This window comes from Lonchura striata, chromosome 5 (genome assembly GCF_046129695.1).
Source record: "Lonchura striata isolate bLonStr1 chromosome 5, bLonStr1.mat, whole genome shotgun sequence".
Lineage (NCBI taxonomy): Eukaryota > Metazoa > Chordata > Aves > Passeriformes > Estrildidae > Lonchura > Lonchura striata.
In genome coordinates, this window is record NC_134607.1 from 21,590,865 (window position 1) to 21,603,609 (window position 12,745).

The following is a 12,745-nucleotide window of genomic DNA, read 5'->3' on the forward strand; positions in this document are numbered from 1 at the left end:
CAGGCTGACTGGTCTATAATTACCAGGATCCTCCTTCCCACCCTTTTTGTGAATGGGCATCACATTGGCCAGCTTCCAGTCATCTGGAACCTCACCAGTGAGCCAGGACTGCTGGTAAATGATGGAGAGCAGCTTTGCAAGCTCATCTGCCTGCTCCCCCATCACCCTGGGATGGATCCCATCTGGTCCCATTGATTTATGAATATCCAAGCATCTCAGAAGTTCTCTGACTGCCTGCTCTTGGATAATGGGGGGACCATTCTGCTCCCTGGCACCATCAACCAAGCCAGGAGGACACTTATCCTGGGGACAAGCCATCTTCCCACTAAAGACTGAGGCATTACTTGTTAACATGGAAGGATATACAGAGTTCTCAGCTCAAATGAGTACAGCTAATGTCACTGGAGTCCAGTTTCAGAGCCGATTACTGCAAAAACTGTTGTTGATGCCCAGAAGATGATAATGATAATGTGTAAGAAATTAGTGTATGGATAATCTTTTATAAATAAGCCAGATTAGATGCAAGGAGTTTTGTCCCCTTTTTTATTTACTTCAGTGCAAAAACAGTAATCAAGCATGTCCCAGTGATGGGATTATAAAATCTGTTATAGCCACTGAACTTCATCAAAGTATTGAATTACCTTTACATGTTGGTGGCAGGCCCTGCACATCCACATGTTTTTTCCTAAGAGCTGCACAAGTGATCCTGGTTAAATCACTTCATATTGGAACACAAATGTAAAACCAGGACAAGAAAGGGCCATATTGTGAGCAAAAATAATGTACACGATAACAAATATATAGAAGTCCTTCACTATCATCAGCTTAATCACTTGCTCTTGTCTCGCTTCAGCTCTCCATCATTAGTGTCTCATTTCTGAAAGAGGATAATTGCTTTGGAGCTCTTCAATTACCACTAAAGCACTGCAGAGCACTTGTAAAAATCAAATGAATTTGAAGACTAGGATCATTGAACTTGTCGTCCCACTAGTGCAGTTTGTGTAGTTTCTCCCATCTCCTCCCATCACGAGTTTATAATTTCTGATTGAAAAAACAACTCCAAGGCTAATTTGTAAATACTCACCATCTGGTCCAAACCAGTCCAGTAGCTAAGCCATAGACCCTGCAGCAAGAGCAAAGGATTAGCCCCCCGAAAGCCTGAGTGAAGAAAAAAGTGTTTTCTTCTGACTTCAGCAAGGATTGCATGACCATATGATACCCCAGTGCAAAGACGCTTAAGCATCCCAGGAGAGCTCAGATGTTCATGCTGTAAACCAGAAGCTCACTCCTGGGCAGCTGTATCTTGAGCAGCAGCTGCTGACAGTGCAGGGCTAGGCAGTGCCTGGCAGCAGTCTTACCTGAGCTGATTTTTTGATTTGTTGAAAACTGTATAAAAAATATTGCCAAGCAATGCAGGAGATGGCAGCTGGTTTGTTATTTATTGCAGATGATAATTGAATAGGGCCCTGAGCAACCTGACCTAGTGTAAGGAGTCCCTGTCTGTGGTGGTGGGGGTTGGAATTAGATGATCTTTAACGTCTCTTTTAACCCAAGACATTTTATGATTCTATTCTTATTTCACCTCCCCCATCAGCTGCTACCCCTGACTATACCACAAAACAGGCAGGTGCTGTGCTCTCCTTAAATAATCAGAGTTTTTCTTACCTGCCCATTGCCTTTGTTGCCCTATCACTAAGCATGAAAACATGCACTTAGGAATTAAGACAACTAAAGAGTCTATTCATTCTTCACCACCTACTCTGTTCTTGGAAAATATACTGGTCTTACAGCATTGTGGAGGTAATCAGTTATTGCTTCTATTAGCAGAACAGGGCATAGAGAAAAACTGTAGCAATGCTACTTATTTAACTGGAAACTATCTCAGAAAGCAGAAAGTCAATTATTTCCCTTCTAGCTCAAGCAAAATTCTCATTAACTTCTAAGGGCTTCTCTCTGAAATGTGAAATCTTTGGAAGTTAGAAATGACCCCTCTCTCATCCTGATGATGGTGGAAGGCAGGTGGACTTGCACAGCTGGCATGATTTTTGCAAGAGATATGAGCTGTGACTTTGCAAGGTCTGAGTTTGCCCTGGGTGACTAAAGGCACTGTCCTGCTCTGAGGGTCACGCCTGAGGAGCAGAAGAAAGAGGTGGCACTTTCCTTCAAGAAATAAGCATGACATGTAAAGCCAGAGGCCTGTGAACTGTGACCAAGAGTCAGAGACATCAAAGAATCTTCCCTGGAAAAGCCTGCCTGCACATTAATGGGAATTGTCAGCTCCAGCTCTTGACAGGCACCATCCTCTCGCATGCCTTGTGTTTCTCAGTAGCTGGTGCCTTGAATGGCCTCAGGAAACTCTCATATGTGAAACAGCCCCTGTGGGGAACAGCGTGGGAAGCCCGGACTAGAAAGGCTCTGCTGAATTATTAAGGTAGCCCAGAGTGAACCAAGGTAACCTTCATGTGGATTCCTGTCAGCCTCTTTCAGTTTTATTATAAAGCAGCAACCCCCTACCTCGCCTACTCCTCTCTCTCCTGCTAAAAGAAACTTCACAAGACTGCTGAAGTAAGAAAGTCTGCCCAAAAGATTAACTAAATACACACAGGCCTATTTTAGATAGAAGCATCAAGCTAAATACAGCAGCCTTGAGCTGCTGGAGGGAGAGCAGTGTTTCATCCAACCCCTCTTGCCAAAGTGCAATCAATGCTTTAGTGAACATACAGGGAAATGCAGGCACTAAGTATCATCTTTAAGCAGTAAATCAAAAAACTTTTGGGCTAAAAAAAGAATAAATGTTTCCTAGCTTGTCACATAATTTGGTTTTGTCAAGCCCACTTCAGAAAACAGCCAGGCACCAAGTGTGTTTCCCTGCCCACACACTGTGTCCACAGCCCCTGGCAGCTGCCAGTGATGGGCACAGTGCATCAGAAGTGTGTGTGGTGGCTCAGGGACAGAAACACAGGGTACCATCACCTCTGGCACCATTTACCCCAAATTTCCATTTTATTTTTCACTGCTGTACAGCAGTGTCTACAAAAAACTGCACTGTGCTGGTAAGTTCAGTGTGAAAACTCCTGATTTTCCTTCTCCAAATACAGAAGATCCAAATACAATACAATAAAGAATATCCAAGAATGATCTGTATTTTCTAGCGTCATCCTCTGGCATTTATCAGTTTGCTCTGCAGAGTCAGGAAAAAGTATTTTGGCAGCCAAGAATGTATTTGATATGTTCCTGGGCTGCAATGCACTACAGGGCTCTTCAGCCCTACTCTAAACCAGTGAAGTACAGTTAGAAATGGGGGAGAAAGATGATGTCATAACAGATATGTTAATTATATTTTACAAAAGAAGACAACCACATAGGGCCAGAATACCCTATATTAAAAATAATGCACTTCATCTAAAAAAGGAGTGTTACTATATTTTAAATGACAGATTTTAAGGGTCTGAATCATCTTGGAGCTGACTGTTCTGCTGCTATTGGTTTTGCTTTCCTAATAGCTCTATGTAAATATCCTTGTGTTTGCTTATAAACTTAATTTAGTGCTGGTGAAAGCCTACCAGTCCTTCTAGATTAAAAATATTTTGATATTTTGCATTGGCTACATAAAAGATATGATGTAAGCATTTCTGGCTGGTTTTTTTTTTTTTTTTTCCAGCAGGCTTGGAAGTCCTGAATTGCAGAGGTGTGAGACTTTTCTCCATTCACTTAGATGGGAATCAGTAAACTCCTTATGTGACTCCAAGTAATCTGAGTGGCTTTAGCTGTGGCTTTTATGAGCAACTGGCCAATTAGTACCTTTTCTTGAATGGTTTTGTGGTTTTAAAGGGCTAGAATAAGCAGGCTAAAATACTATTTCCTTCTTGTGTCATTGTCAACTAAATGTAACACTAAATTGTAAATTAAAACATAGGGCTCAAAGTAGCATACTTTTTAAACTGAAGGGAGCTCAGCAAACAGCCATTTCAAACCATGAAAAGCTGGCTGAAGACACTGCTTGTCATCTTTTAAAAGGAGTTGGTATGTGTATGTTTGCTCCTGTGTATAAAAAACAAAGAAGCCAATGCCCTTTTTTTTTTTTCCCCCCAGCTAAAGTATACAGCGAAGGAGTGCTGGTTCTGGATCACGCTGAGAGCAGGAAATAAATCAGCCAAAACCCATAAAGCTTGGCAGAAACCAAAATTTCCTTCTTCCAAAAAAAGGCACACCCTTCTCTGTTACTTTGTCCAGCTTTACACATGGCTCTTCAGTCCTACCTTCATCCTACCTTTCTCCTTCTTTTAACAGAGACTCTGATTTATTTCTCAGACACACAGGAAAATAATGCTGTTTGCCTTCTTCAGGCTGGAGTAGTCTACAACACAGCAGCTCTCTGTCTTGTCCATATCCCAGTCTGATAGGTCAGAGCAAAATTTAATGTGCTTTTAAAAACGACTGTAGTTGCTCTCTCAAAGTGATATGAAGGGGATACTCCCAGTTTCAGGAAATCTAGAAAAAGGGTCTTTCCTACTCCATCCAATTCACTTCCCCCCTCACCCCCCACTCAATGCCAATCCCCCACAGACTATCCTGGGAAGCAGACAATCTTTTCTTCCCCTTCCTGTCATTCTGATGGCAATTCAGCCCTTTGCAGTGGAGGGCTGCCACCAGGACAAAAGATTATTCTCACCCAAAGGCCACACAACAGACTCTTCCTCCTGCTTTTCCAAGGCTGTGTCATTAGTTTTTCACTTTTATGAGTGAGGTCTAAATTACAAGTACATGCTCTAGGCCAACTTTCTTGTGGCCAGTATAATCTGCTAAGGGCAGCAGAGCCAAACTGCACCCTTGCTTTAGCATTTGATCTGCGCAGACAAAGTAGAATTATTCCTCATTAAACAGACAAGAGATGAACATCTGGAACCTGATAGCCATTAATACAGACATTGTTAGTTCTGCATAATCACTTCATTTTCTTTGATAACTGTATTATAAATAGATACGATACTGGACTGGTAAGTGATCTGCTACAGTTGTTAATCAAATCTCTGTTATTTGTCGGCATTCAAAAAAGCTCTTTGACATTTTCAAATCTCTAGATGAGGTAGGAGAATACCACAACAAATCATAAAGGATGGGAAAAGTGAAGAATTATCCAGAATGGAGAGAGAGCATGGTTTCCCCACTATATAAACAGAAAGGAAACCATTTAATCCCATAAATAAAAGGCCAGACTAGAAATTGGAAGATTTCCATTTGGTCTTACCAAGTCTGTTTGAAAACTCATGATCCAGGCCTTTGTACACCTCTGGGGATGCAAATCAGCCAAAATCACAGAGGCCCGAAGTGAGAAGAACAGCACTGGAATGAGCAAGAGGGAGGGATCCATGTGGCAGAGCAGTGATGATGTTTGACAAAAAATGCTCTTACAACAGCTCTGAAAACGCCCTGGGTGGTTTGTCTGACATTTCATGTTACATGTTTCACCTACCAACAGATTGACAGATCAAGTTGCTGCAACTTTATCAGCTATTAATTGTGTCTGGGCCAGGACAGTTCTTTGTAATGCCCACCTGGGAATTCTAGACTTATTTACTCAGATAGTAAAGAGACAGGAAGGGGATTTTTAGCCTAAAAGAATTAAATATCCTGAAGTATTTACTACAAAACTTGACATTTTGGGAATTTCCAGACCAACTAAAAATTGATCCTGCACCCCTACAGACTGAGCAGAACCCTCTGAGAGGAGAACAAACACCACAATGCAGCACACTAGTTGTTTAAGAAACAAACTCACTTATTTTTTTCATTTGTCTTTGTAATGAGGATAATACTGCTTTTTCTTGTTGGAAGGTGCAATGTAAATGACATAAATCAAGTAGTTAACATGAAAATAATTAAAGCAAAAATCCTTGTGGCAGCGTAGTTGTGAAAGTTAAGGGGCATTATGGTTCAATCCTCTGATGCAGAATTTGCAATACTGCAAATCCTGTAAGAACACTTGCTCACACATCGCATGGCACCACCCCCTCATCCCCCCTAAAAAACCCAAGAAAAAAGTGGTACCTTTTCTGAGGGAGGAAGGATGATGTGGAGCATGCAGTGGCTGGTTTGTTCTAATTAGCATCAACACCAGCAAGGAGCACAAGCTTCGCATCCCACCATGCCTCTCCTTACTAGAGTACATAACCTCTTAACCTCCACCCAAGAAAATGATATCATTGCATGAATTAATCATCTGAGCAATTAATGGCAGAAAAGCAACCTCAGGTTTCCAGCACAGTGTCTGGCACCATTGAATTGGCAATGACGTCAGCTTCCCTGGGAATACGCTGGCATTTTGCCCGTTCCTGAGCCTCCCTGTTGACTCCCAGGGCAGAAGCAAACAATGCAGGCACCCAGCCGGCAGTAACTGCTGCAACCAGCACCTGGCTGCTGCAGCGTCACAGGGATGCTTCTCCTGCCAAATCCCTGCAAATATCTCCCAGGGAAGGTGCACTTCCCAAAACTGGCAAGAGCAGAGGACTTCCTCTGGTGAGCAGAGAGAGAGAGAGAGAGAGAGAGACTCTCCAGGAGCAATGAGTATCTGCCCACTCTTTAGTAGGGAGAACCTCCTACTCTGCACCTGGGAGCTGTGCAGTCTTTTGTAGTGTGTGAATAAGCAAGTTGTTCGACTATGCCTCTGTTTCTGGGGCAAAGGGGAAGAATGTTAGTATACTGGGGAGTTTATTCTCAGATGGCCACGACTGGTTTTTTAATTTCACTCACTCTGCTGCTGCCTCTGAAAGCTAGAGTCAAACACAACTATGACCATATGCCTTGTGTTAGATCCATTTTTTAGTCAGCTATTCCAGGTGAGATAATGAGAGACTGTCTCTATCCTATGAGAATCTGCAATATTTCCTTTTTTCCATCACCAAATACAAATACCCTCTGCAAGGTGGAACCTTTTCATATTTATACCAAGTGAGTATTCCTTTGGTGTCACTTGGCGTGCATGCACAAGCTGTGAGACAGAGGGGACCAGACTCAGCCCACCACTCGGAGGAGCACAACCCAGAGAGTCCAGGAGTTGTCATGGGCAGAGTGTAGACAAGAGCAAGGAGGTGCTTTCTGATGGGAATATCAGTCATTTTCTAAACCTTCAGACCACGTGAGAACGAGTAGAGGGAAGCTGACCCCTAACATAAGAAATTTGGTGTCAGGAAAGAAGGACAACCTATTTGGGCAAAAGGGTTTGGCTAATCCAAGATAAGCCATTTTGTTGCTTCTCCCTATGGGGTTTTCTTGCCTTACTTCTCTTTTTGGAAGCAGCTTCTGGCCGCTGCTTTCTGAGCAAGCAGAAAAAGCATATCCCTTCCACACACACCATAAGAATGAGTTTCCAACAGAGATGAGATATCCACAGGTGAGCAACATCTTTGTCTCAGCAACACTTTCCTCTGGATCCCAGCTTGAAAAGAATGAGGTGGTGGACCCCTATGAGAAGCAGCTAAAAATTTTAGTGCCTTACAGTGAGCTGTGACCCCTGCTTCAGTTAGTGACCAGAATAAGCTTACCCCAAATTCAGGACAGCCTTGTCTTACATGCTTGCAAAGATGTAAGCTGAACAAGAGGGATTATAACATCATCACTGCAAACGACACTCACTGTCTGCACGGCTTAATGCCACTTGCCACGTTTGTAATCCATCTTCCCCCACCTGCCCTGTCTGTTCAGCCATCACTTGTTATCAGAGCAAAGGCAGTGAAACAAAAGGAAGGGCAGAGGCTAATTTGCTTGATGTGGTCCTGTTCTTCCAGACAATGTCAATTTATGGGCTCTAATCTGATCCTCAGAGATGCTCATATTTGCATCATTAGAAGGGAAATAACAAATCTGTGGAAGCAACTCAATAAGCTACCACTTTAGCAGCAGGCACAGCAGGCAGGATGGTTTGAGCACCAGTTTCCCCAACCAGTCACATTATCTGTCCTGATTCCCAGCCCTTCTCCCCTTTGCTTTCCAGGTATAGCCAGCTCAGCAGATAGGATTAATCCACTTCTGTACTCACTTGCATTCTCCATGTTAGAGAATCTTATTACACAGATTGCCTGCAATTTATCTCCACCTGCGACACCTAATGCTCCAGTCTGATCTCCTTTTTCCCATTTTAACATCTCACTGCAGATCCAGTATGTACACGGACAGATGCGCACACACTTGCTCTGTTCTGTTTGCAAACAGCTCACTAAGAGCCTTGAGGTTTTAATTTTCAATCAAACCAGAAAGCACTACTGTTTTCCCCACTCTGCCCATGAGGTAATTCCTCCCTTCGTACTCCCCTCGTTACATTTATACTGCACAGGCTCCATGCGCTGCTGGTGGATCCACACAAACCACAGGAATCCCTGCACTGACGCGCTCACTGAACGTGCAGCCTTACAGAGCCCTGCAGCACGTATAAAGACAAAGGCACAGCCTACATGCACTGAGCAAGTGCCACCACATGCATTCCTGTTCCCTCCAAACCCTGCAGGAAAACATTGCCTGCAGAGTGCTTTCCTATGAACAAAACCAGCCTTTCAGCACAGGGTCCGTACATGATTCAGGCAAATCCCATTCCCACCCGCTCCCTTACCTTTCCTTTCCTTAATCTGCTAATCCAGGGGCTCTGGACCGATTCCTCTTCCCTCCTGCACACAAACTGCCAGTCTGTCCTGCTTCACATTCACAGCACACCAGCAGGATTCACCGTCATCCCATTCTGCCGGATCCTTATCGCCCTATTGGCCAATACCAGACAGTAAATTCAATTAGGCTCCTCCTTATAACTATATTATCACAGGAACAGGAATGAATAATTTAGTAAAACAACAAGGGTGTGCAGGCTCTGGTGTCACAGACTACACCCCCACTGTCAAGCTTTTATCAGAGAGGCGGGTAAAAAAAAACAGAATCTATCCGTCACTCCTGAAAAGGAGACCTTAGATTATTCACTTCTATTTCCCATTCAACCCCTCTTGCCCTCCTCCCCCTAAGCCATGGCATTCCCATTTTATTGTTGCACCTCCATCCTCAGCCCACAATACAGTATTTCCCTTGTGGAGGGTCATTACCATCTCAGTGGATGCAGAGATTTCTGTCCAGGCAAAGCGACACCACAGCATATCAAGCACTTTGCCTCTTCCCTGAATGCAATATGTGAGAAAAGAATGAAACTATTCTGGAGAAGGGAGTGACAAGACAAGCAGATCACAGGGAAAAGAGAGAGTTTGCCTTGTATCACAGTATCCTCTGTAAAGCAACTGTGCTATCATCCCATCAGTTCAGACACCCAGAGGATGCAAGTACATGGTTCCTGAGAGAGAAAGGTTTACAGATGCACTGCCCAGGGACTGTGATTTCACATGCCTGCTGTGGGAGTTTGAATCCCCACATTAAAAAAAACCCACACCAAAGTGGCAGTTTTCCCCCAAACCAAGTGACTAAAGTGTTCTGTTTTGGCACTTTTTTTTTCCTGACCAGAAATTTCTAGAGGCAGCTATCTATACTTGTATTTCCTAAGAAGTAGTTGGTTCCAAAATGAATACTGCTGGTTTTCCTCAGGTGATGCTTTGTTTGAAGAGTTATAGACCATTGCAGATTCCCTCAAGAGAACCTGCAATCCCTCACCACTATCTAAATCAAGCCTCAGACCACCTTGATTGCCTAAAGAGTTTTACTATTATGGGAGGAATAGTGGAAGTGGAGGAGCTCAGCAGGACAGCCCTTTGGTACCCTCAGAACAGACCAAGCAGCCAACAGGGATTTTTAATGACCATTCACAGCAATACTGAAAGCTCCTGCTAATACATGCTCATGTGCATGGCATCAACAAATGGATGTGTCATTCCACCATAAGTGAAAAATAAACAGGCAGGATGAAGCTGCTGTTCTTCCTCCCTTAGTGTCCAAGCACACCCTTTACACTCTACTTTCCGTGTGCTAATATTTACTCTGTAGAGTCTATATACCTACTATCACAATGATGAGAGGTTCAAATTTGCACTAGAGCCCAAAGCAACTCAAGTAAGCCCCACACCAGCTCTTGGTTTGGCTCCTCTCCCAGGCCTGGAGGGCTGCGTAGCCTCAACTCTGCCTCCAGCAGCAACAGGGACACCAGGGAAAGTCAAGCCCAAGTACCAGCAAAGATACAAAGACAGTTTACGGGTGACAGACCAGAAGTTCTCCTAAAGTCTGTGCCTTTCTGTAGGCACTGCCTTCACACTGAAAGACTAGCAGGAAGCTGGGACAATGCATGGGGATTGCCACCTCCTAAATTGCTGGGCTATCTACCTCCATCTCAGTCCTAAAGTAGGATCAAGTCGTGCTGCCTTCCCTGGGAGAGTAGAGTACAAGATCAGTGGATGCTTTTGCCCTTCTCACCAAGTTCAAAGTGATCTAAAGAGTGAAAAAGTAAGAGTCTCAACTAAGCTTTTGTCTTTTTCTGTTATGGGTTTCTTTGCCACAAAAAGGGACAGAACTGTCCTCTTGCTCCTGAAGTTTCTTCACTTCTGAAGAATGGCAGCTGCTCTTTTCCTCCTCCTCTTTCCCTTGCAGCCATCCAAACTTTTTTCTTGTGTTAAAGGAAACCCTGAATTATGCACTTGATGGTAGCTTCAGAGCAATTAAACTAAGCCATGTGGCAAGTTGCCCAGTGTCACTACCAAAGCTCAGGATGTTTTAGCATCATTTATTGACGAGCTTTTACATGATGCTTACTTAAACCACAAAAAGAGAGCAAATTAGGCTGTTGCCATGACAACTGGGGAATCTACTCAAAATTCAGGAGATGCTGGGGAGTGAGGGAGAGCCCTTCAGCGGAGATCTCTGCATCGTGAATATGGCCCTTGGTTATCAAATTCCTTTCAAGTTAATTCCTAGCATCAAAGCCTCTCTGACAAAGGCTTTAATAATTGGGAGCAAAGCTTGGCTAAAGAGGGAACAAACCAGCCCTCCCAGCACTAAAGTGAATTTCATTCTGCTGAGAGGTGCCCAGCTGTGAGGTCCAGAGAAATCACAGAGGTGACAGCACTGCTACAGGGACATGTATGAGGCAGGGTGGTGAAGGGGCAGGGGCTTCACTGCAGACAGGCACTGGAGACAGAGACAGAGCCTGAATCTGTGGTGAACTAAAGGGGAGTGACAACTTCCACAGGGGAGAGGGAGAGAAGGAAGAAGGGTCCTTGCCACCTCTGGTGGAAACCCTCTAGGAGTTGAAATAAGCTGAGAAAATGCATTTGCCAGCCCAAGGAATAAATCAAAGCAAATAAGAGGAAAAAAAAATTGCAGGATCAATGGTGTCAGAAGAAGCCGACAAACTAAACAAATGGAAGGCAGTTTGCTACACTACAGTTATTTTGAATGTATTAGATCCTTGGTAGGATTGTTGAATATTTTCCATCAAAGGTGGCTCTCTTTCTAATTTTCTTTTAGCTGAACATTTTTTCAGCAAGTCTTCTAAGAAAATAATTATTTTAATAGAATTTTTTCAGTGAAGTCTTCTGGTTCTCAATTGCTGAGGTATTCTTGGCTGAAAACTAACTACATTACTTTGGAAAAATTCCAGAAAGTTTTGTAGTTTCATAGAAGCTCTCTCCTTCCTCAAAATTATTTTTGATCAGATAATTTACTGCCAGTGGATGTTTTGGTGTTCTCCTTTGAAATGATGCCTTACTGGGCATGAGCCCCTTTTGGAGGGTAGCAGCAGTGAGTGGGAGCAGATCCAAAATTAGGGAAAATTAAGCATGCGGAGAAATTGAGTAAATTGCAAAAGTTTCTCTTCCTCCCTTTTCATCCCCAGATGAAGAACTGTGCTTAGCATGAAAATCAGAAGCAATTGAGAAATATAGGATAGATAAATGATTGTATTGTAGTGAGCATTACAGTCCAAGCAGGACACTTGCCAAGCAAAAGCCCACATATTATAGAGATCCAAACATTCAAGAAATTATGAAAAAAACCTGTTAATGAAAACTATGCATTTTCAAGATACAAGTGTTCCCATACCTGATGTCCAGTTCATCTTTTGAGCCCCAAAATTGTCATTCTGGCTTACTTGGGCAATTGTGGCAATATTTCAACACCTTGAGTCAGTGTTGGTCATCTAATGGGGTCTTCTTCCCAGTGCCTGGGTATCACAAACACAAGTTGCTAAGAGTGTCCAACACCTAATTGATTATAACTGACCAGAAAACAATGCTTTAATTCATTATCTACTTGCAAATGAGACTGGCTGTTCCTTTTCCTGCTCCCTCCCTGCCATTTTGCCAAAGCCTTGCATAAAACATTTATTAGGTGCTCCCACAGTAGCAGCAGGAGTAGGCTGGGCTGCACACAAGCCATGCAGGCTTGTTTTGGACCCACAATACATGGCAGAGACAAGAGGTTGAAGTGAGCTTATTTTTCATATTGTGACAGCTACTTTAACAGTATGTCAATTTGGCAAATGTGTTTGGGATGGCAGGAGCAGAGGCATTCAAAGGACAGGGTCTGCAGAAATAAATCTGAGGAACCAAGATTAGGATAATAGGAAGAATAGAGCAATGCATAGCAGAAGAGGAATGGCTCATTATAAGTGTCTGGGATGCTGTTTTCTGAAGTGGGATGCCTTTGGGACAAGTTGAATTTATTTTATTTAGCCAGATTGAGGCATTTTTTTGGGGCTTCAGTGCTACTGTATATGTGTATGGTGGTCTGTATAAAAAAGAGACCCACTGAAAATATGCTTTATTATCCTAAA

General features: G+C 43.2%; 1 protein-coding gene across 1 annotated transcript in view; it reads right to left on the minus strand.

Annotated features, from left to right (window-relative positions):
* SYN3 (synapsin III) overlaps window positions 1–8,747 on the minus strand; it is a 188,054-nt gene extending 179,307 nt beyond the window's left edge. Inside the window, exon 1 of the mRNA XM_021553949.2 lies at window positions 8,603–8,747. The gene's annotated coding sequence lies outside the window, so the exon portion shown is untranslated. The remainder of the gene's footprint in view (window positions 1–8,602) is intronic.
* Between the last annotated feature and the right edge of the window lie 3,998 nt (window positions 8,748–12,745).